This window comes from Anoplophora glabripennis, unplaced genomic scaffold (genome assembly GCF_000390285.2).
Source record: "Anoplophora glabripennis isolate ALB-LARVAE unplaced genomic scaffold, Agla_2.0 scaffold208, whole genome shotgun sequence".
In the NCBI taxonomy this organism is placed as follows: Eukaryota; Metazoa; Arthropoda; class Insecta; order Coleoptera; family Cerambycidae; genus Anoplophora; species Anoplophora glabripennis.
This window is the reverse complement of record NW_019416550.1, coordinates 622347-648566: the sequence shown is the minus strand read 5'-3', so window position 1 is coordinate 648566 and position 26220 is coordinate 622347. Positions and strand designations below refer to the sequence as shown.

The window sequence follows — 26220 nt, the reverse complement described above, 5'->3', positions numbered from 1 at the left end:
GTGTGTGTGTGTGTGTATGTGTGTGTGGGGGGGAAGGTGTGTAAGTGTTAGTCGTGTGGGGATGCCCCCTCACGGGGGCGTACGTGTCTTTTGGTGTATTTGTCTGTCTGGTATATTGTTTGTCGGGGGTCGCAATTTTAAAGAAATGTATTCTAAAGTAATGCAAATAACTGATAAATAAGTAAAAACTTACCTGGGCATAACCCCGGCACAGGTGCTGTAACAAAGATGCCGACGGCGTCTATGCTTAAGCCGGGGATTAGGTCGGTGATTAAAAGGAAAGAAAGGGATTCTTTCCAGGTAGCCTTAATAAAGGCAGGTAGAATTTGCTCCTTGCACTACACTTTCACAAAACACGTGTGCTCTGGTCGGCTGCCCGCTAGGAACTGAATTTTTAACCAGGGGTAATATTACACATAATGTTGACAAAACCGAAACTCCCCAGTGAATTTTACATGCTTCCATGCAAAGAAATTACGTCTATCATATTGGCAGTTTAAACCACTACAGAAAGTCATTTTAATAATAATAATAATAAAACAATAATTTTATTTTAATATAATTAACAGATAATTTATTTTCAAATGTCTTAGTGACGCCAGTGATTTTACACAAGAGTTTACAGGGTGTTCTATTTAAGATATCATTTTTCTATACCGGGACTGGAATTTTTTTTTATTTGTTGTCAAATTTGACAACTAAGGAACGATCAACAGGAATTTGTTTAAGTTTAATGGAAGATTTGATGGCTAATAATAAAAGAGGTGCTTCGGAAAGTTCGGATAAGCATAATGTGTAAAAAATCAATTCATTTCTTCATTTATGTATAAATTGGAGATATTTTATACCAGTACTACACTTAATACACAAAGGAGTACCACTGGTTGCATAATATTAGGTAAATAATTGAAAATTAATAGGATCCCTTAATTAAATTACAGTAATGGCACATTATGTATTCATTAGCACCGTTACTGCTCGTGTACAACTAGTGTACCAGATTTGTACTGAATTTAATGTTCACTTAACCATTATCCCCGTTCTAAGACTGTGAAACTTGGTGACTGCATATAATTAAGCACAACTTTTTCGAACAGGCAACGGTTCCGCGAATTGAATTCCAAAGAATTAGTTGTAAGCGACCGGTCATGCGCTGTCGTCTATAAACACAAAGTTTTCATACGTGTTTCAGGTGTTGGTGCAGGTGGTTGTGTAATTTTTAGTGCTTTGTTTGATTTATAAAAGCCGGGATACTTCGAACAGGTAAATATAAGTTGCAGCATAAGTATTTGTAATATCAACTTGAAATAACTACATAGCTACTTCTACTTCCATTTGTTTTGTACACTGTTCTTGTGGAGCGACATTCAAAAGTTAGTGACACGAAAAAACTTTGCACTTAGTTTTGACAAAAGGGTTTGTGTTGTAAATGTCGCCTGACCCTGAGGTCGAAATTTTTTTTGAGTACTTACAATTGAACCTAGGTTTTATTATTTGCAAAATGTTTAGTTTTATTTATTACACTAATTATTGTATTTAGTTCCTTTTTGGAATGTGTGACATAACTAATTGAAAGTTATATTGATACATTATTTATGTGAAGCAACAAATCAATTAGACATTACTTGAGGTGCTAATATGATAACGTGGCATCAGTATCATTTTTATCAGTTTTATATCAGTCTAGGTTTTTCTATTCTGTTTGGTTCTGACAGAGATTGTGTGAGCGTGATGTCATTAAAAGTAATTTCAACGATTAAATTTATTAACAATTGTAAAATGCTCCGAGACTATTTGTAGTTTCACAATAATGACGTAAAACTTTATTGTTATATGCGGTAAACGTAATCACTAAATCAACGTACGTAATGTGAGTAATATGCAACATAACATACAGTATATAAATGTTAAACGTTTTGAGGAAGCAAGTTATTTGACTTTCTCTAATGTACAAAGTATCAAGATGCAAACAAATGGGTATTTAAAAGACAAACTTTTTTTTTACTTTTTTACCGGTAATAATTTGCATTTCGAAAAGTGATAATCTGAGCCCTTTAAGGCTTAAAATTACGTTTAATCATATCAAAATTTTAGAATAATGCGCGTATCGCACAAGGAACCCCCTAAAATTTTTTGTTTATTTATATAATGTTGACATTCTGGGAAATGACAACTACTTACATAAAAAGGGCGTTAAGGTTTCAAGCTCGGTGTTGAGTTTCTGTAAGATGCATTGATTTGTAGTATATTTAGATTACATGAATAGGTTGACATTTTAAATAACCTAAGAGAAACGGAAAGTGTTTCGATTTAGACCCCGTTTATTTTTCAACCTTCCAAGCTTCCTGAATGTGACATTTTATTGTGTTGTTCTCGTTCTGGTGAAGAACATGTGGGTTTCTTCACTTCCACAATTTCGTGGGTTCGAGAGTGTAATTCGCTCTTTTGTTCCTTTTCTTGTTTGGTCGCAGTCTGATTCTCGTTATTTGTTTAATCTTGTAAAATGGTAATTACGATTTCACACTTTCTAAGATACGGTAGTTGGAATGGCAATAAAACGAATCCGAACAAAACGATCTATGCGCTGAATTTTGATTAACATTGGAATTTCTTGGAATTCGTAATAACTGCATGTACGGTACGGTGTTAACCTTACATTTTTATATTATTTTTTCATTTCTTCAAAGGTATCCCATGTTGCAACCGCCCTGACAACAATTCTTGAAAGGCAGACATTGCATTAAGCAATTAAAAATATTTGTGTTGTTATTTTTATGTAAAAATCATTACGACAATTTGAAATGAAGAACAACTATTTCAATTGATTTTTTTTTTGACTCAATGTAAACATTTTCCATATTTTCCGCTAAAGAACATTCGATTATAAGTTGTTGGTTTTCTTCAAGAATTTTTTTCGATTTTATTAGCAAATAATTGAAATTTTTAAAGTCCAATTCATGGTGTCAAAAAAAAACGCTTTGGTAGGAACACACCAAATTGTGGAAAAGGAAAAAAATTGAAAAGCAATTTCTTGTAAAGAAGTTAAGTTGTAAGAGATCACTCAAAAACTATAATTTGTTTAGAGGTGGGGGTTATTTCGGTTAGGTACAATGTCAAAATTGGCATTTAAACACGAACATCAAATTGTGTTTGAATCGGAGAAAGCATTTGGAAGAAATTAATCAATATTTTTTTTGCCAAATTTGAGCTTTTTGGATAGAGATAAGTTTAATTAAATCGTCTTTCTTGACCCCAATGTGGTAGCTCTGTGTACCCGGAATGATAGAATGCCCTGTATGACTAGCTTGTCTACATAAAGCATTCAATTTGCAGCAGAGGTTGCTTGGCTGCTTTCTAGCACATAAAATATATAAAAAGTTATAGTTGATCCAAACTTTCACTTTCATTTTGACAGAAAGTCTTGGGAATAGCCAACCATGAAATGCATCAGGTTTTGAGCAACATTAATTCTATGTTCAGTTTCTCTTCACAGCTGCAATAAAATTCAGATTCAGTATACAGGGTGATTCGTAAATGAACCGAGAAATTTGATTTATTTGATAATAAAGACGAATTATTAATGCTTCTAGAGTCTAGATGTTTTTAAACGAATATTCTTTCATGGGAACTGTTGGGCGTGAAAAATAAAAGAAAGGAACTGTTTAACGTGTATAATTATTTTGAGACAATTTTTCATGATGAAGTTTTCAAGGCGGTAAATTGTTGCAGTAGTTTCGATAACAGAACTTTATGGGCTTATTCTTTTCCTGAATCTCAACAAATGCCTTACGGGCTATAAGTATCTGATCGGAATGTGCATACGTTTGACTGGAAACTCTTTTGGACTACTCTAGGAACAAAGCATATATTAATTTCGATTGCGTTTTGTGAATACGTCTGATTTATCATTGTATGCAGAATTATTCAATAACATCTTCAATTGATTGTTAAAAAAAAGTTTGCATCTGTAAATTTTTGCGTATGATAACTTTGCAAATTCAAAGAAAGAGGTACTACGTCCAAATATACATTAACAAAATACAATTAACTTCCTTTCAAAAGCTGCAAGTTGCTATCAGAGTGGGATGATATTGTATGTTGACGTAGTTGGCTGTGAATACATTCACTTTTTTATACGTAAGTTCTTCAGCATGGGCGTAGCTAGGATTTTTGCTTGAAGTGAGCCCAGGACTGCTGCAAGCTCTATGGCGCCCTCTAAAAAAACACCCAATCAATGACTTACCAATGTAATGTTTCAAAACTTAGGCAGTCCTTCGTTTGAATCTAAAAAAAGTGTCCCAGTCAGGGATTTACCGATATGAAAAAGATGGTATTGTTGGATATGTTTTTTTCTGGTGTGGGCATCGAGCTTTCTGAGATGGCCCGTGCACACCCTATCCCTGTCACTGTTTTTAGGTAAAGTTAAATATAACTATTTCAAAAAGTAACCTTTGCACACAGGGAAGACAGTATATTAAGTAGAATATTGAATGGCCTGTGAAACGACTGTGCACTTGTTTCTCTAATGAAGACATTTACATTTAAATTTTCTGTTGGATCTTTGAAATGATATAAAAAAGAGCAATAGTAGATATTGTTCAATATCTGCTGTATTTGGGGATTTAAATTTCAGCTTTCTTCATACAAACCTTAACTGCTTGTTTTCATTATATCTTTGTACCGTTCAAAGACCTTGGAAGAATAAGAATTTACGAAAAATAACGAAATTATATTCTGCCGAAGGCACAAACAATGGTTTTTATTTGTTACTTAATAAAAAATTAGTGCAAAAATCCAAAAATATGATATTGTGATTCTCCAATTGAATTGCGTACAACTAAATCTGATAAGACTTTTTGAAATACTACCATACATATTTGTTATATACCGCAATTTTTACACACTCACCTTTTTAAAATACTGGTATAAAGATTTAATTACAATAATAATTAATTTATTGTGGGAAATAAGGCAGATCTTTGTTATATAAAGCATTTAAAACCACAGGATTTAATTGTATTCGTTATAGGGAGATAATGAGTGTTGATAACATACTAAAATGCATAACAATAGTAATAATTACCGGATAGCATTCAGTGAACGTCACAATTGCAGGTTCCAAGTACGCCAACCAAATTACTGAATAAGGCGAACGGTTGTTATATTTTTTAGGCTACGCTTAACTGCTTACCAAGTTTAGTGAAAATATACATACAAAAAAATGTTTTCGTTTCTCAAAACTAGTAAACAAAATTTTACATCAAAGTTATAAAGTATTATGCAGGTATTGATACAGTAAATAATAAAACATTTCATTCCTACTGGAAAAAATACAACCTCGAGTGGAAATTACCATGTCAGATTAAGATATTTTATCACCGCATCACCGCGAATAAGTTTCGCTGAAACAAGGGTAGAAACCAGGTATATGATGATGCGATCTATAAACGGATCCCATCTAAAAATTTCTAGATCTTACCGGTACCAATATTAATGTTTCGTTTACGATGAACATTGACAAACTGTTACGTTTACGTTCGAGATAATATTTTCGCTGGTTGATTGAATAAAATATCGTAAAAGATTACACCACTCACCAGCCAATGAAACAGAATATTGTGTTTTAATGTGTGTCTTAAAGCGATTATCATCACTTTAAGATTATTATGTGGTCTAAAATTTGATAAACACATTTTAATCCCAACCATTATAAAGAAAGAAAACAGTGAATCAACATTTAACAAATTTTTTGCTAATTACCAACAAAAGTCATCTTTTGTCAGTAGTAAGAGATAACGATTGTTCTTAGCACAATTCAAAGAAAACTTGGTTGCTTATCCACTCTGAAAAAAATAAACATATATGAGAAGATGCTATATCATTTCTTGATGTAATTCAAACCAAAATTCTTCTTTTTATATTCTTCACCGGCGACAATACATGTATTGTTCTACCCTCACATCCTCTTCTCAATATTATTTCCAATTTGGGAACGTGTCAGTTTTAACAACGTCCAACACCAGGAAACCGTTGAACAAACAAAATAAAATGACGGATAGGTGACGATCATTATTCAAATTTGTTTCACTTGTGAGAGATTAAATTAAGCTGTTCTTCAAAAACTCTTAAATGTAGTCGCGATACTTTTCTTAACTATGTAGTATACAATATGGTAATGGTATAGGTTCAGCAGGTTATTACTTACATGAAATATTACTGAACTGTTATTCATTTGAATCACGTAGATATTTTTTTATTTGAAATATTTACAGATATAACTTTTACGTGAGTGTAATACCCTAACAAATGAACAAAATAAGGTTATTTGTTTCACGTAAGTGTACGACCCCTTTAATATGTTTACTAATATCTGGAAAACTACAGATTATAACCTGTTATCCGTATTTGGATACGGCATTCTTCACTATTTACCAATGTTTGATCCAACAATTGTTCAAATAGATTTTCAAATTATATTGGTTGGTACAAATAGTTAGAAATTATGGAAAATCAAACTTCAATAAATGGGTCAATAATTTGGAGATAATAGGACTGATATTAATTAATAGCCAATTTTGAGGATATTTCTGGACAATATTTACACTGTTTAATATTTACATTTATTAACAGTGTAGTATTTATTTAATAGTGTCATTTTATGCAATTAGGGATTTGTTTTACTGTTTGTTATTACAGTGGCATTTTTTTGGCATAAGTTATGTGTTGTATGATTGATATGGTGATTAACAGTTGATAGTCTTAAAATTGACCAATAAATTGGTCAATTCATCAAAACGTAAAAATATGCCATAAATAGAGAATTTAGTTATTTTCTCCTTGTTCAATGATTTGAACAATTTATTGGGTCAAAAAAGTAAAGACAGATACCAAAAATATACCTTTTTTCACTTTTCAAGGACAAGCTTTTTTACATTGTAGTAGTGAAATAATTACCTGCAAGGTGATAATTCTGATATAACTAAAATAGATTATTTAAAAAAAGGAGTAGACAACTAAATAAAAAAATGCGTTGATAATTGAACAGCTTTATAAAAAATAAAAATTAGTGTAAAAGGTATTTCGAGCACTTTTAAAGATACCTATTTAATTTAAGTTTGGCAGAGGGTAATTTCTGATAATGTAGAATTAACTTTTAGATCAAAAAAATTGTTAATATACAGGGTGTACAGTACAGTTCAACTGATTTTGTGTTCAAGAAAACAGGGGTCATTTTCAACATCTACTTTCAATAAATTGAATTAATTGCAGCAGTGCTTTTTCTTCTCATTTTCACAATTTATTTGTTTTGAAACTTTTATTATTCTTGACAGGTTGGATTTTACTGTCGCTGTTGACTCACTACCCATCGGTCTTTAAATTTTTTACTGCCGGTGGCTCGTTATTCTCTAAAGACGCTCCAAAATTTTAGAACTACTTTGGACCAGTCCTAACCCTGAATAAAGTGGAAAGGAAGGCAATGATGAGTGTATGAAATGATTTTTATTAAAAATTCAATATATGAGCGCACACAAATGTTATGATAATTTAAGTGCATGTAAAGTGCTTTAGGTAGCGCTCTTTAATAATTTACAGCAAATTCGAGACCATATTTCAAATTCTCATGCCAGAAAACTTCCGTATACCAAGTTTTATGTATTTGCTACAATTAACATTGAAGTTACTAAAGAAGAATTAAAATAAAATTCAAACTTCAACACCCTGTATCTCGGAAACTATCAAATTTTGGACTAAGGTAACTTGGATTCATATCATCATATTCTTATAAATATCTTCATATTTTGGACCGGGAATATCTGGTACAGGATACAAAATTCAATTTAGTCTGTTGATACTTATTAAATACTTGGTTTGTGGAAATTGTTTTAGAAATGATGGCGTTATTTTTAAAGGTCGGCTATTTGTTAACTGCATGGACCTGATAGACGTGTAGTTCCGGTATCTGGACCGGATGTTTGAGAGCTGCTCGCAATAATGCCACCGGAATCGCGGCCAGTAGGCTCCATGTTGAAAGGGTGGCAGTGGAAAAAAATAGAAATGAATCATCGCCTTGTTATTAGCTTGTTAATGGTGGTTTGTTCGAGAGTGCTTTGATATCTCTACATTGTTACGAAAGTAGGTCTCGTTTGTTGTACCAGGGTATTCATTCTCTTCTATTATTATTTTTTAAATTTGAGTGGAGACATTAATTTAAATCACTGTTTAATTAATCTCTTTTAGTTTCTGGTCTAACTGAACTATTTGCTATACAACAGAAGTGATAGTCCTTACAATTTTCATGTTTGTAGACGGAAAATTAACTACTTCCTGAGAGTTTCACAAGAAAATGTATTTTCCTTACAAATTGATCTTCATATTAAACCCAAATTACTCGAAACCTATTCAAGTTATCAAAATTAAAATTAGGACCATTTATTTCCCTAATGGTTTAGAAATCGGTATCTTATTTTTATTTTCTTTTTTAAAAAAATGAAACAGTGATAGTTATTTCTTCAAAGTGCCCCTTACGCAGGGTGTAGAATTTGAATAGTACATTGTAAAAAAATCGGTGTGACTGAAAGCAATAAAGGTTCGGAGTGAAATTTTTGAGTGAAATTTTTGAGTACATTTTCACTCAATATTGGGCATTTTGATCATTTTACTCATTTGTGATTATACTGAGTGATCCCACCCTTTTCATATCCAGATGCATTGTCTTTGTCTGTTCCCATCGTGCCATTAGGTTATCTCATGACCGTGGCGTGGTGCGTGGCAGTATGGCGTATGATGTGCTTTGGAGTTGGACAAGTATCGGTTTATCTGGTTATTCTAGGGAAAATTCTATTTAAATGCAGTGATTTAATTACAATAATTAAAGACAATATATTAAGTCTCGATTAATATTTGGTTAAATAAACGGATAGTTAAATTGTTATCTATAATTACGTATATAGGTATTTGTAACGTAAAATTTATTTATCCGTTCAGTGAACCAATTGAGACCTAAATTATTGTCTCTAAAACAAGTCTGTGTTGAAACCACCATGACTGTTTAATAGTTTATGACAATGATATTTAAATTAAAATTTCAAGAAAATATAAAGTTGTGCAAAACCACTCCAAACGTTAATAATATGGAAGCATTTATTAAGTAAATTGTACACATTAGTAGATCTAATTTCAAATAACATGCCTTTTACCCAAAAGTTATACAAATTTAATAAATTACAAAAAAGTTATTACAAAATATCTATTTTCATCTCTTAACTTCAAGGGTTAATACATACTATCAAAAAAAGATATGTAGATTTGAGACATTATTTTTACAATATCTCTCCTAATTTGAAACTCCATCATTTGCAAAACACGATGTATAGCTTCTAATTAGTTTCAACACTGTATGTGCTAATTAATCATTGTGATTTATTTTTGTACTCAATATTTAGTTAATTAAAAACCAAGTCTGAGTAAAAAATGATTCAATAATATTTAAATTTAAATCGTATTAGGGAAAAAGTCAACTCTAAATTGGTTTTATATACTCAGAATAGACCCAAAAGTCGCTCAATTGATAGTTAGCAGTAACTAGGGTTTGAGTAAAACTCACTCAATGACAGAAATTGCTACATTATTGAGTAATATTGAGTGAAATTTGAGTGAAACTTTTTTGCAGTGTCCTGCATAGTGTCCAGATGCTCTAAGGCCAGGTTTAAAATATGAGTAAGACGTCTGGAAAAACTCGTAGATATCGTAAAAAATATTATCATCCCTTATTTTTAATTTTCGGAAAAAGTTTAGGATACCCTTGTTTTGTATGTACTGTCCATCTTGAAAATACTAGGAGTACATTGTCTTCTATATTTATCATTTTTAAATAGAAAACATTTTAATTGCTGTTAAACAAAAAAGTGAGATAATAGTAGAAAGTTTGGGATGAAGCAGTGCTTAACATCTACTAAAGCTTCCTCTTAAGTAAGATTAAAAATACCCATGTCACTTTATAACATCTAAATCTAGACAAAATGCTCTATTACAATAACTGTAAAAGAATAAAATAATAAAATTTATACCTTTTTAAGCTTTAATTCTAAAGATGTCCAATACCGTGGTTAGTGTGTCGACCTTCATTTTCTCTGATTTTTTTGGCAGTAAAATGTTGTCACTCAAGTTGGATAAAAATATTTATTAGAATCATTAGATACATGGGGTGTTATATGGATAATAACTGAGGTCGTCGGTGTACTTCGATCGAGGGGATTGTTATCCTATAACACCCGTGATGTCTTTAATGATTGATGTTGATTTTAGTCTATTATTTAATTCGAAGTTATTTCTCATTGTAGTGTATCTCAAAATAGTGTGACTATTACAAAATAACAGTTTATAGGAGGACATTAAGTATCAAACTCTAGGTTGAAATTGTTCAATTTTAAATTAAAAGTAAGTCCACCTATCCTTGATATTATTACCATTTATTTCTTCATATATTAAAGGACTATGTTAAAACATGCAATGATTGAGAATATTTTAACTATGTATATAAAAATCTATTTTAATTTATCCTTGCTATTTCAATATCATGTCACTATGAATGTGTTTAAGTGCTTAAACACTGGATCATGATTCAGAGGTCAAATACTACCCAGTATATTGACCACGTCTTCAACTCGAGTCCAGTTTTGAGAGTCACAGTTCTAGTCATTCTAATAAAGTTATAATCTTTTTTCGTTACGATTTAGAATTCATTGTGGGATTACTTGCGTGCTAACAAGATTACAGATGACTTCTGTTCAATAACTTTGTTCCTTTAGGTATGTTACCGCACTCTGTAAATCAATTTAAAAATACTTAAAGAAATTAGTATGTAGTTAAATTATTGCTCCACAAGTTTCAGAAGGGGATGGTTTATTTACTATTTTTTTATTGTTCTATTTACATAATTGTTTTGTTTTACGAATCTTACTTGTAAATTAAAGGGTTTTAAAAATAAAAAATACACTAAATACGTTTTTTACTATATTTACGATATTTTAAACATGATTGAGCTAACCAATTATATTTCTCTTAAATTATCGCCAAATAAAGTTATACTCTGTTACCAAATACAAGGTATACCAATTGAAAAAGCTTCTAAAATAAATACATAATAAATTTCCTGTCGAACTTTATTTGTATAGAGTGATATAATAGCTAGAGGAAACAAGAATACGAAATAATTGCTTGAAAGATTTTAAATATACATATAATATTTATTTATTTTGTGAACATATCGGGTATGTCTTTTACAATTTGAAAGGAGGATTTTTTATTTTATATTTTTGTATAATTATGTATTAATCCGCCTATAAATTTGTTTCTTTATTATTTTATTTAAAAGAGTATAATCACAACTTATGTGTAATACATATAATTTCATTTGATTGAGAATTTAGTAAAGAATTTGATGGCTGATATATAACAAAGTACCATCTATGAATGGCGATTGCATATAGGCTTTCAGTACGATCAGTCTGTCAGAAAGCGACCTGCTGGCATCATGAAAGCAAGACCTTCCCCATCATCAGGCGAAACAGTTTTTAATTGATGACATTGCGGAGAACAACTACTCTGCAGACTAGTGCCCCTACCATCATTAAATTATATACACAATATCTAAGAAACTGCTATTATCATTCATCAGCAGAACTACCAGACATATACTGGTTACGAACTCATCATTAAATTATATACACAATATCTAAAAAACTGCTATTATCATTCATCAGCAGAACTACCAGACATATACTGGTTACGAACTTATTAGTTCGTTACATATTCCTTCGTACATGTAATACTTTGTCTTTATCTCATCCATATTCCATGTTTGTAGTTAAGACACCAAAAATATTTGGATCATTCGTCGGTTGGTTACTTATGGTAAGGTTGATAAAAAATAATAAGTTAGAAACCGTTATATATCTGATGGTGGTTTTGCTGTTGAACGTTATCTAAATATTGTGATCTAATTCAATGCTGATCGGGCATTAGTCTTCAGAGTTGTTTCCCACAATACAGTAAGTTAAACGTTTTTGATATTCATATGAATTTGCTTAGTACCGTTGCAGTAAAATAAAAGTAACAAGTAAGGAATATTATTTATCTACAATTCTTGGTAGTTTTGATGGGTCAGAATTTATTAGGTATATCAGTGTTACTAACAGAATTATTATTCACATATTTTCAGTTACTTTTGTAGTAAATTTAAAGATTCTTATGTAGAATCAGATGTCATGGTTGTTGGGTTTTAGTACTATTTTCTAAGAAGTCGTGAATGAAGAGCACCAATTTTCTTCTCTATGACTATATACATAGAATTATGATGAATTCTGATAAATATGTGCATTAATAATGTTGAATTACTAGGTAGGTAGTGTTTTTCATGGAAGATATTATAATCTTTAAGAGTTTACTAATTATATTATATATTATGTAATAAATTATTTAAAAAAAAAAATCGGAAATGCGGTATGTCTGTATTTTGTTAAATTATATTTATTATATCAAATTCTATTTATTGTGAAAATTCAAGGGCATTCTCTGTTTTTAACCTCTAGTAAACAGTTAGTACATCTGTCTATTTTAAAGGTATTCGACTTTTCAAACAAGTTCATTGTCAAGCTCGTTCAAAGTGTGGAGATGCATATCAATTAGTAGATAAAATATATAAGAGCTGTCCATGCGTTGCATATTGTAGGTACATACCTACGTACATATTTGGTTACGCAAAACACGCAGAGTTCTATTTAAAGTCAGCATATCGGTTCAATTAAATAACTAGTTCATTAATTATTTAAAACGAGTGGTTTATTCTAATCATTGTAATTGTCTACATTTCATTTATTAGGTAGCGAAGACTTTTTCTAGACAGATTTTATATCAAGTGAGTTATGGTAGGTTTTTAACGGGATTTATAAGGTGTATTAAAATCCAAAGAAAAGCGCAATATTACATAGAGGTGGTCTTTAAGAGTGATAATAGAAACGGTGGTTTTGAGGACATTTCTTATAATGCAGAGTAAAGGAAAACAATTAATTTGGTTAACGGTGACTTCATAATGTGATGTGTTACTAACATAGACATGTGATGTTAACATAGAACCTTGGATAACCAACTTTTTTTATGTAATCGATTGTTTATTGCCTGTAGCACTGCTATTTTCGTTTGGACTTCAAATACTTAGGGGTGGCAGGCAAATTAAATTTTAAATTGTATTTAATTTATTGATTGTGGGAAAAATCAAACGAGCATAAATTCGTAATTGTTAGTAGGTACCTTTTTGTACGGCGTTCTTTCAGCACTAACTTTAATTTCGGAAATTAAAAACAATCGCAAGGAGGTCTGGTCTGGTCTGGTCTGGTTACCGTTGTAAAATGCCTTGATAGTATAAACACGGTTCACTGTTTCATCTTGAGACAAGAATTCAAAATGCACCATTCCATTAAAGTCTAAATAAACAATGAGCATCAGGTTAACATTGGATTGAGACTGCTTTGTTGGAGTGTGGAGATCATTTGCCGATCCATTGTGATGGTTATGATTATGATCCTTTGAATGAATGTTTCATCGTCATTAGCTTGTTCAAGGAGTTGCCGAGAAATGTCCACACGATTTTCTTTCCGTTGCGCGTCATCAAACTAGGAAAAATTTTGCTGCATCTTCATGGCTGTTCAATTGTTCTGTCAAAATGTCATGGCATGACCCAATTGAGATGCTAACTTTTTCTGCAATTTCTCTTACAGTCAATCGGCGATTTACATGCACAAGAATTCTCTAATAAAAAAGTAATTTACACTGTGGCGAAATAACATTTACTGAACTTAAAGCTTGCTTATAGGTGCGTTACCATCTTAAACTACACTCTTGCAGTTCTGATAATGCCATCTGAAAAACAGCGAGAACTTATTGAACTTCTCATGACATAAATTATTTTAAAAATGAAATACGAAATAAAGCGAAAATAAAGCAAATACTTATTAAAATACCATTGGTGAGTGTATAGTCTGTTTCAACTTTAGATAAAAATTTAAATCTCATTTTATCCCGATACTGAATACCCTGTAATTTGTACAGAGAGTGTATCAATCGAAAAGTTTTATATATTTTTTTTGTACTGAAGAGGATAATAAATGTACATTTACCAAAGGCAGGGGGTAGTGAATTTTCATAAACTGCATATTTGGTCACAAGAAAATCCTCATGAAATTCGGACAAGATTTTTTTCAACACGAATTTTCTGTGAACGTGTGGCTCGGAATAATTCGCAATGAAGTTTGTGGACCTTTCTTCTTGCCACCCCGTCTAAGTTCCGTTATTTCTGAACTTTCTAGAAAAGCTATTTGAACTATTAGAGGATGTTCCGCTCGATGTTCCGATAAATATAGGACAAAATAATTGGATACAATGGATGGTGCTCCTGCGCATTCTGGGAGAATATTATAAGAATGAATTAATGAAAATTATATGGGGCGATGGATAGATAGAAGACCAAATGCCAATGTCTACCATAATGGTATATAGGGTCCAGTGTCTTGTCCAACCAGATTGCCATATCTAAATCCCCCAGATACAAGACCACAACTAATGCAGCAAATAGAAAACGGGTGTAATGAATTAAAGAAAAACCACCATATGATATTAGCTTCAATTAGTTTCATTAATAGAAGATGTCAGTTGAACAATTGTTGTAAATACGTAACGTTAATTTTGTTTCTTCTTCAGTTGCAGTTGCTTGATAAATACCTATATTTTTATTATTATTTTGATTTAAATTATTGTTATTGGTAAAGTTAGTAGATTAGGCCTTCAGGGGAAACTAAATCGCACAAGGAACACTGCCTCACAGGTGGTGTGGAAAGGAGTGTAAAGAATGTTATTGATGTGCTTACAATTTACTTTTAAGCATAAACATAAATATTCTTGTAATATGGCTAGAAGTAGGTATCTGCCACAAGGGGATTGTACCTATTGATATGAATAACTTGAGAACGGCGAATCTTATGGAAAAAAATCAAGTTACCTCTTTTACGTATTTTGTGCAATAGAAAATAAATACGTTATAATAACTTGTATAAAATGCAGTGGCGTAGGTTTTTAGGTTTAAAAAGGGAGTGACCCCTGACCAATTGTACACTACTGATTGAACCATTAGAGCTCATATTTTAATTTAATTTTTTTTAATTTAATTTAATTCACCCAACGGGATAAAAGTACAAACCTTAATCAGAAACAATGGTCAGTCAATCAATAAAAAAATAGCAAAACGGTAAAGTCACATAAGAATTAATGTATCTAAAAATCACGATAACAACAACAGAAACAACAACATAAGTAGGTAATACAAAAACTAAAAAGAAATTAAAAATCCGATAACTCAATTGTGAGAATTGAAAATTCTTTTAATATGTGCTAAAGAAGTATTGAAAATGTCCAGGCTATTCTCCATATTATGATAATTAAAAAGCATTTGATGTAAAGGAGACCACCGCAACATGTTTGTGCGCGAAGAAGGAAGAAACAAACTATTTGATCTGGCATTTATTCTAGGAACACGGCAATTTATTTGTGTTGTAAGCTCAATGCAATCAATATCGTGGTTGACAATTTTGTCCAAGAACATTATCGAGCACATAACCCTCCTCCTAATTAAACTATGCATTTCAAACCTATCCAATAACAACTCCTGAGCATATCCCAGAGCTGGATAGACTTCATCTAAGATGAAACTGGCCGATTTAAGAAACCTCCTCTGTACTTTTTCTAATGATGTTATGTAATTATTATAATAGGGAGACCAAACCACAGAGGCATACTTCAACTTGGGTCTAACAAAGCACGTATATAAGGTACGTAATGTAGACATATTCTTAAAGTCCTTACCAATTCGGAGAATAAAACCCAAGTTTTTGTAAGCACCTGTGATAGATTCAGCAATATGTGCAGAGAAGGTTAATTTTGGGTCAAAGACCCCTAAGTCCTTAATATACTCAGGTCTAACCAGTCCCTGATCACGTAGGCTGTAATTAAATTGAGTAGAATTAGTTTTACGGGAGAAAGACATTACATTGCACTTTGCAACGTTTAAGGGGAGCCTATTATTATCACACCAAATGGTAAGCAAATTCAAGCTGTGCTGAAGCCTATTACAATCAAATACAGAGTTGACATTAGTATAAATTTTCAAATCGTCGGCATACATTAAAAAATTTACGTTAAAGTTTCGCGCTATATCATTGATGAAAATAATATAATAGTGGTCCTAGTACTGACCCTTGAGGAACGCTTGATGTTTGACTAAATATGTCTGATTTGTAACCACGATATTGCACAAACTGAGCACGATGTGATAAATAAGATTTAAACATAAGTAAAAGAGAATTATTGATACCAAAATTGTGTAATTTACGAAGCAATATACCATGATCTAATCTGTCGAAGGCTTTAGTGAAATCTGTATAAATAACGTCCATCTGACCTCTCATATCCAAAGTCTCAGCAATAAATTGAGTAGCACACACAAGATTGGACACTGTCGATCTACCAGGCATGAAGCCATGCTGCTCAGGAACAATTAAGTTTTTAGCATAAAAAGAAATGTGTTCGCGAATAATAATTTCAAATAATTTAGAAAAGTTGCATACAATAGCAATAGGTCTGTAGTTTTCAACATCCTCCTTGTTACCCTTTTTATAAACCGGACACACACGAGACTGTTTCCATAAATCAGGGAAGGTGTTAGATTTAAGGATTTGATTAAAGATCGTGCATAACGGTTTTGAAAATAAGCAAGCACAATCCTTGATAATAAGTTGTCTGGACCCATTGTCATATTTGCTTTCAGTTTCTTTATAGAATTTAAAATTTGATCTTCAGTAATTTCAGGAATGTGTGGGATGTCATTATCGTTCACATAGTATTGTGAATTTAAATCAAAATTGGTGGAATGGTGATTTTAGAGAATGCAAGGCATGCTATCATACATTATTTGTACCAAATTTTATTGAGATCGGTTAATAGATTCCTGAGATATAAACAAAGAATCAATTTTTTTTAACAACTTCAACACCCTATATCTCTAAAACGGGGCCGTTCTAGACCTATGTTTATAATGCAAATACCTATTACTTTAAAGATATCTATCTGCCATCGAAGTTTCCTGCACGAAATTCGAACCACCCTGTATAGAGGTACACTTTTAAGTATAGTGCAAGTAGTAAATGCAGAAATAGAGTTTATAAATGTTTTACTTTTCGTTAACATGCTAGTCTAACCTTTAGAATTATAAATATGCCAGATATGTATGGAAATCGACTGGAACTGTTAACGCTTTCACATCATTAACTTAAATTTGTTAAAATGTCAAGTTATTTGAGCAAAAAAAAATAGAAAACGGTATTTGAAACCTCTAATAAATTTAATGTGAAAAGAACTTTTACTTGGACGTTTCCAAATCAGCATAATTTATAAAATGACAGTGTATTAACTGGTTTTAATAAGTGACAGGACGGATTTGAAAACAGTTTTTCAGTTCCAGATCTTAGAACATGTAGTCATAAATTTAGTGTAGACACTTCAATGGTATTCCTTTGTGATTTTCCTACTATTAAGAAAATACTAGGAACATATATCTGCATTAGAAGCTGATAAATCTTAAGTGCATAAGTGACACTGATAACAACCAAATAAACCGATATCGAGTTAAAATTGCGATAAAAAATATTTCGTAATATTTGATTGGCAGTTGTTTCTAAATACAGAAACCGTAAATATCACTTGTGTCATTGATTCCAACATGTACAGCGGCGCAAAGAAGCGCTTCAGATAAAAAAATAACTTGCTACCCAGGCTCTTTTTTACCGTTAACAAAACGCGGACGCGAACTAGGAGTCGATTTACTGGTTGGAATTAACGTTACATAATGGCTTATTTAAAATTACATGGCGTGTTCTGCATGCCACAGATTTTAATGACGACTCTTTGAAAAGAGAAGTAAAACTTGGCTTGTAGCTTTCGGCGACATTACAGCATGATACATTTGAATGTATTTGCGAATTATGCGAATATACCTATATTTTCATTCTCATTTCTACATGGTGGTGCAAAAAATCGAATAAATTCGTCATTTCGTAAATCGTTTACTTTGGAGAAAATTCCTCAAACAACAAACAACTTTATTTATTTCCTATCCTTAAGAAACTAAACAGATTTTCGGTAAAAGTATACCTTTTTTATGTAGAATTGTCCACGGAATCTAAAAATGAATCCCAAATGATTATTAGGTCATTGGTGTAGAAGTTGGGGTAAAAAAATCCCGCTTTACTACCCATTCCTACGCCACTGGCCTACATTTGTAAATTTTACCGTAAATTATGCATATATGTAACTGTTTGAATCAATTCTTTATAAGCATAACAAAGATTTCATAAATAATATGATTTTAAAAACCGACCAATACAATACAGTCAAAACGGTGAGACTTAGACGCTCGCTTTATAAAGCAATTCTGAATTATTCATTGATTTCTATTTGTGGTTAAAGTTTGATTCAGTCGAACTGAAATACCCTGTATAATAACAATAAGTGACAAATAAAGGGGTTTTTGAAAAAAATTTCTTATAAAAGTTGTAGAACCTAAAATTCTACGTAAATATGGTCTATTGACTTTTTCTTGTACTATTAAAATTAACAGAGTTAGGGTGGCTTGAAGTTAAGGGATGATTTCAGACATTTAAAAAAATCGTAAGCAGAAAAATTAATGAATTTTATATATTTTTTAAGCTACTCTAAAAAAATTTCTTTTCAGAGAAAGAGATATTTTTTAATTTTTAATAAAAAAGTTATAACAATTTCAATTTGTTAATGTAAATTTTTATGATTTAATACTAAAACAATTTTTTTCTACACCATTCGATTGATTATTTAAAATAATGGAAAGTTGCTTTCGAAATTTTGTTTTACGACAAAGATAAAAAATCACGTTCGCTTTGTGAAATTGTTATAACTTTTTCATTAAAAATAAAAAAATATATCTATTTCTCTGAAAAGATAGTTTACATTTTTTATAGATTGAAAAAATAAAATAAAATTCATACATTTTTCTGCTTGTTATGATTTTTTAAATTTCTGAAATCATCCCTTAACTTCTAGTCTCTCTAACTCTGTTAATTTACAAGAAAAAGTCAATAGACCATTTTTACCTCTTTTGAGTTATCTTGAAAAACCCCTTTATTTCATATTTTTCACCCCTGGCCGAGGGTTGAAAAAAATATTGCTGTCACTTATTGTTATTATATACGTCAAACTAACTTATATAAAAAATTTAGGCAAGTTGCGATTTAAAGGCTCATTTAATTGGACTATTATAATACAGAAAAACAAACAGTAAACTCTTCTTGAACTTTGTCTATAACTTACGGAGTTATTTGTGTCATCTCCATCCCAATGTGTTGTTTTAATGAATTCTGTGGTCTATTTTGGTATACTTTACTTTTTAAGTACCCTCATAAAAAGAGATCTAGAGAAGTTAAATCTGGAGGCCTAGGTGGCCATTCAATTGATTCTCTTCGCCCCACAAGCCTTCCTTGAAATAATGATAATAATTAAAATAATTGCGTTATCTATGAATAAAATCAAATATTATTTACACGGTTTTGCTCAATTGTATTTTGCAAGCTCGTTTTGCAGTTTCGTTAATTTTTAACATCTTGTGTCTCGAAAATGAAACGTCTGCGGACATAATTCAAAGGATTGTTTTTAAATTAATTTGTTTAAAATTGTTTAAAAAATCCACAACTATTGTTTGGAGCACCCTGCAAATATACAGTGCCCGAAATTTATTTTTGATATGTGAATTTGAATCTGATGTTAGTTGAGAGTTTTTTTTTTTGGAGCAGGGCCTCTTCGATGATGTTTTCAAATTCGTTTAATTTTTGTGTTACTTTTAAATGAGATTTGAATAAATGTCAGCATTTTCGAACACAAAGTTTAAACCGTCAAAACCGCCATCAGCACTGTCGCACTGCGGCGCGCGGCAGCTTCGACTTCAAAGGAACAGCTGGCTGCCGCACCAAAGACTTGTTTAAACCTTTTTCTTCAATTTAAAATGTAATGTTTTAGACCTTCATTGGTATAATAAAAGTTGCTCATTTTCGTGCCTCCTATCACCCTTTTCAAGAAACGCACTTATTTCAGAAACACCCTGTATATGGAAACACTCTTTAAAGGTTATCCTGCCTTAGAGTAAGACCTGTTAAATACATGGCCATATTTATAAACACTACAGTTCATTTACTTGACGAAGATGTACATAGTTCAAACGGAACTAACACCAACAAAAATGTTGCGAACCTGAGTTGCCCATTTTCTGCTGCGGCATCTCATATCTGATAGTCGACCATCTGTTGGGTATACAGTTAATCGTCGACCTAAATTTGTAGGCAGATTATAATCGCAAGCGCATCCTATATTTTTCTATCATTTTATCTTCGAATATTTATATTTTGTAGCTGTAATTTTCTTTATTGTTTTGTAGTATTAAATACACATGGTGAATTTTAATGATAAACAACAAATATCGTGGTATCAAGAGCACATGCGTAAAAGAATGTATAAAATAAAGAAACTGTGCATATGGTCCGTGGATTGTGCAAATACCTAGGTATAATATAAAGAAGTTGTGCATAAAGAGAGTGTAATAAAATAAATAGTGAAGAGACATATAACATAAACAAATTGTGCAAAAAACCGCTTAAAGTACTGAGTTAAATCATGCAAAAAGATTGCGGAAAATAAAGAAACTGTTCAAAAATTTGTGAAAAGTAAAGAAACTGCAAAAAAATGTGTAAAATAAACCGTCCGAAGAAAAAAAAACGCTTAAAATAAAGAAGCTGTGCATAATGTATATTATTACACAAAAAAATCGTCCAAATGATATACAGAAATCATTCAAAATCGTGTAAATAAAATAAAAGAAAAATGTAAAATAAAGACGAAAAGGCAAAATCAGCGTAACATAAGAAAACTTTGCAAAAAAGCTTTGAGCAACAAAGAAAACTTGAAAAAAATTAGAAATAAAGAAATTGTGGTAATTGTCACGTAAAATAAGGAAACTATGCAGGACTGTTAAAAATTGTAATATAAACAAACAGTGAAAAAAAAATGTGAAATAAAGAAATCGTGCAAGAAACAAGACATCAAGGCATAATGCGAAAAAGACAACGTAAAATAAAGAAACTGCATAAATGTATAAAATAACGAAAGTGTGCATAAAGACGTGCAAAATAGGAAACCGTGCAAAAACGATCGCGTAAAATAGAGAAACTGTTAAAAAATCTGTGAAAAGTAAAGAAGTTGTGCATAATGTATAAAATTCTAAAGAAACTACGAAATAATCGCGCGAAAAAGACCACAGAAATACAGATATACAGAAATCATTCAAAAACGCTTAAATAAGTAAAAGAATTATATAAAATAAAGAAGAAATGCAAAATCAGCGTGTAAGATAAGTAAACCTCGCAAAAAAGGTGCGTGAAATAAACAAACTGTTCAAAAAACGTAGAAATAAAGAAATTGTGCTAATAGATAAGGCAAAATAAGGCAACTGCGCAAGAACACCAAGTACTGTTAAAAAAATTGTCATATAAACAAACAGTAAAAAAAAACATGCAAAAAACAAGGCGTTAAGGAACAATGCAAAAAATAAAGAAGCTGTGCATAATGTATTTTAAAGAAAATGCAAAATGATCACACACAAAAAATAATCGTATAAAAAAACAGCATAAAATACGGAAATCATTCAAAAACGCGTAAAATTAAAGAATCATATAAAATAAATAAGAAAAGACAAAATCAGCGAGAAAAGCTGCGTGAAATAAATAAACAAAAATTGAAAAAAATATAAAACAAAGAAATCGTGCAAAAAATAGACATCAAGGAATAATTTAAAATAAGGAAACAGCATAAATGTATAAATTAAAGAAATTGGACATAAAGGTTGTGTAAAATTGGGAAATTGTGCAAATAAGATTGTGTAAAGTAAAGAATTGTACAAAAAAATCGCTTAAAACTTAAATTATGCAAAAAGATCCGTAAAATTACGACACTATAAAGAAACTGCGTAAAATAAAGAAATTGCACAAAATACAGAAGCTGTGCAAAATATATTAAATTGTAAAGAAACTGCAAAATGATCACTCAAAACAGCCGTGCAAAAACGACCGAATAAAATAAAGAACCCTACAAAATTTTGATGGCATACTCTTGGTCTGGTTAGTCCTACTGTCGTAATCATCTCAACTAAAATTTGCTAAATAAACGATAACAATGAGTAAAATACGTAGAAGCTGAAAAAATTGTAAAAATGCATAAAATTTAATTTCTTAAAGAAAATAGCAACAGAAACTTTGTTTTTGGAAACTATGACTTGAGATCAGTTGAATTATTAACATTTTTTTTAAATTTTGAGGAAGTGGATATCTGATTCTTACACAGTTTTAAAGCATCAGACTTAAAAATTTAAGCTCACAGCATATGAATAAAATCATGACTGTCAATGCAAATACTTTTCACATGGATCGGTTCAGTTTTCGTACGTATCGCAAGAAGCTCTTTAGGGTAATTTGATTTAAAAACTCGCTTCTATTACACCACGGTTCAGAAAGAACAGGTTAACATGCAGCAAGAAAATATAAATCTACCGCGGATGCTAGACCTCCGAAGGCGACTTGTCATCCTGAACGGCGTGGACAGGTCAGGAAAATGTTGTGTTATTGTGTGTCAATCAGTTAGTTAATGCAGCCACGTCGAGCAAGTTGAAGGTCGCGCCTTTAAGCACGGAGGAAGTAGTGACTGGAAAGTAGCTGATTTTTGCGGTGGCGGAACGTTACAAAATTCCGATCTGTATTCTTTGTGTAGGAAGCATATCGATTAACTTTTTTGTCCGTCTTAACATTACTTCACAAAGTGGGTATGAGATTGGTTTGTTTCTTTTTAATTTCCTTGAACATTTCAATTATTCTTGCCTCTAAAATACATAGTCTTATTTAATTAGATATTTTTTATAACACCTCACAAATTCAGAAGCCGATAGAACGTCAAGAAATAAGACATAACTTAATAAGCAACAAGTTTAGAGATTGAGAGAAACAGAAACACTTGACTGTGCCAAAATTAGCCAATTACACAATGCTACTGACTGCTATAAAAACATGTGCCATACACTCGCCCAAGCAAAGTGTCAAACTCTCTCACATACGCACAAACGACAATGAAATCCACGAACAACGGAGAGACAAAAGGTGAAAGTTATGCATTTTTGCCCTTGACGGGATAAGAAATAGAATTTTGCAAAATCTATTGGGCCTACAGCGCCCATCTTTCGCATAGTTTTGAAGAACAATAAAACAACTTTTAGGCAAATTTATAAAATTCCAACAAATAACCAAGTTATGGATAATTAAAAAAATGCAGTTTTTCCACGTTTTTTTTGCAATAATTTAAAAACTCTTTTTATTGCGCATATTTCGTCTGTTGAACACTTTTCTCTAAAATCAATAGTTTTTACAATATATAGACCAGGCAATAAAGAGAAAAATATCTAGATTTTCGCGGCCCGATCCGATTGTAATGCGGTTTTTTGCATTTTGTTCAGAAAGACCGTCGGAAAAAAGTCCCGCCTTTTTTATTATCCGGAAGTGGCGGAAATGCATCGCGGGTGCATAAAGTGCATCTAGAAGTGCATCGCATCCGAGAAACTTGCCAAAGTGCACGAAATACCGCAAAAATTGGTACTCGGGGGTTTTGGGGGGCGCAGAATTCGAATATGCATATATCCAGTCTACCCGATCCCCCGGGGGGCGACTTCCGGCCGCCTGGGGGGCGCGGGGGGCACGTGGATTGCAAGGTTCTCCGAATGACTGGAAAAATGGATCTCGGGGGTTTTCGCGGGCGCTGATTCCGAATTCGAGGGTGAAAAATATCCCCTGTACTCGTGGAGGTGGAGGGGGGGGGCGGGTATGAAATCTAAAGTTCTCGAAATGACTGGGAAAATGTATCTCGGTGGTTTTCGCGGGTGCTGATTCCGAATCTGAGGGTGAAAAATATACCCTGAGCTCGTGGAGGGGGCGGTGGGGGGTAGGGGGGGTATGAAATCTAAAGTTCCCGAAATGACTGGAAAAATGGATCTCGGGGGTTTTTGCCGGTGCTGATTCCGAATCTGACCCTGCCAAATGCGTCCGATGACTATTTCTGATTTCACTTTCTGCTTATACAAAATACATGTATGTGCGCGACCTAGCTTCATCTGTCTCTTCCTCTTTGCTGGGACCCTTACCCAAAAATTCCACTGTTATGTATAGGTACCGCCAGACAGCTGCGCGCATCCGTATACCTGAGATTCGAGAGCGTATACAGCGGGAATTTCGAAAAGCAGCGTCTCAGAATATTATCGCATTTCGTGCTCTTTTCATTTTTCCCCCGGAGTGTGATTGTCCTAATATATCACTAACAGCACACGTTATAATTTTCTATCCCCAAAATACTCTTTATTCCATGTTACCAGTTCATGAATATTATAACCCTCCCCCTACCCGCCACCGACCCCTCAACGAGCACAGGGGATATTTTTCACCCTCAGATTCGGAATCAGCACCCGCGAAAACCCCCGAGATACATTTTCCCAGTCATTTCGAGAACTTTAGATTTCATACCCGCCTCCCCATCCACCTCCACGAGCACATGGGATATTTTTCACCCTCGAATTCGGAATCAGCACCCGCGAAAACCCCCGCGATCCATTTTTCCAGTCATTCGAAGAACCTTGCAATCCTCGTGCCCCCTGCGCCCTCCAGGCGGCCAGAAGTCGCCCCCCGGGGGTGTCGGGTGGACTGGATATATGCATATTCGAATTCTGCGCCCCCCAAAACCCCCGAGTACCAATTTTTGCGGTATTTCGTGCACTTTGGCAAGTTTCTCGGATGCGATGCACTTCTAGATGCACTTTATGCACCCGCGATGCATTTCCGCCACTTCCGGATAATAAAAAAGACGGGACTTTTTTCCGACGGTCTTTCTGAACAAAATGCAAAAAACCGCATTAAAATCGGACCGGGCCGCGAAATTTTAGATATTTTGGGGTAAATCGTTCTTTATTGCCTGGTCTAATATTGGAAAAACTGATTTTTCACCCAAATTGTTAAAAAACAATGTTGCTAATGAAAAAAAATTACTCACGAGATCAGACACCTTTTCTACTGTCATCCCCTACACATTTCAACAATAAAATAGCGGACGTCAATTCATCGATTTTTTTAGTCTATTTACTGCTATAGCAACGCGTATACTATAAGCAACGGTTGTGTCACTTTTTGTTGGAATAAAATTACATAAAAGAGAATCCCGTCTACAGCCAATCCTGTATCACAGTCTCCCTAACATTTCCGATCTCTAGTAATAAGCCATCTATAGTTTTCCTATCCTATTTCGTTCCCTGTAACGTAATTTTTGTCAGTCAATTTCTGTGAAGCGAATTATTACAAATAATCGAAATTTCATAAGTTTTTTTAATAACGAAAATTAATGTTTCTCACTATTTCTTGTATTCAGTAGAGTATCTTGAAATTATCCATATTATCCACTTTATTTTATCTAATCTGTTATTTTGATATAAATAAGTATTTACAATTTTGTAATCTAGCGATTTCGGAGGTATTTTTTCCGATGATTTAATGTTTAATCCTTAACATGAATCAGAAGATTAATCGAAAATAATTCATTGGTTTAATCTGAGTAGTTTGGTACTTACATATGTGAGTATCTCCAACAGCATCTTTTCTCGAGCAAATAAATCTATCTGTAGCTCCTTTTCTGAGTTTTCTGATCGGTTGATCTTTCCAAATTTCTTCCCGTGGCTATTTACAGATGTAGGTAACAGCATAATCTAGTCAAATTCTATTGTTTTAAGTACAATACTTTCTAAGTACCTAGATTGTTGCAGACTCAATACAAACAAAACTGTTAAAAAAAAGACACATAGGTGCACACAGCCATTGAGGAAGTAATTAATATTTTCAGATTTTAGCAGCTCAATGAACACTTAATTTTTGGCATGGCAAAGAACCAAGATGATCTACCTTTTGTAATTGATGTTTCAAATCAAGGAAACTTTTTATTTGAAATTCAACACCTTAATTT

The 26220-nt window shown here is 32.4% G+C and overlaps 1 protein-coding gene across 2 annotated transcripts in view; it reads left to right on the top strand.

The window, feature by feature from the left end:
* Positions 1–1169: 1169 nt before the first annotated feature.
* Positions 1170–26220, top strand: part of LOC108908651 (myosin heavy chain 95F) — a 56437-nt gene continuing 31386 nt past the window's right edge. The window contains exon 1 of one of the 2 annotated variants that reach the window (XM_018712754.2): positions 1170–1263. The gene's annotated coding sequence lies outside the window, so the exon portion shown is untranslated. The remainder of the gene's footprint in view (positions 1264–26220) is intronic. The other variant, XM_018712755.2, reaches the window with a different exon arrangement.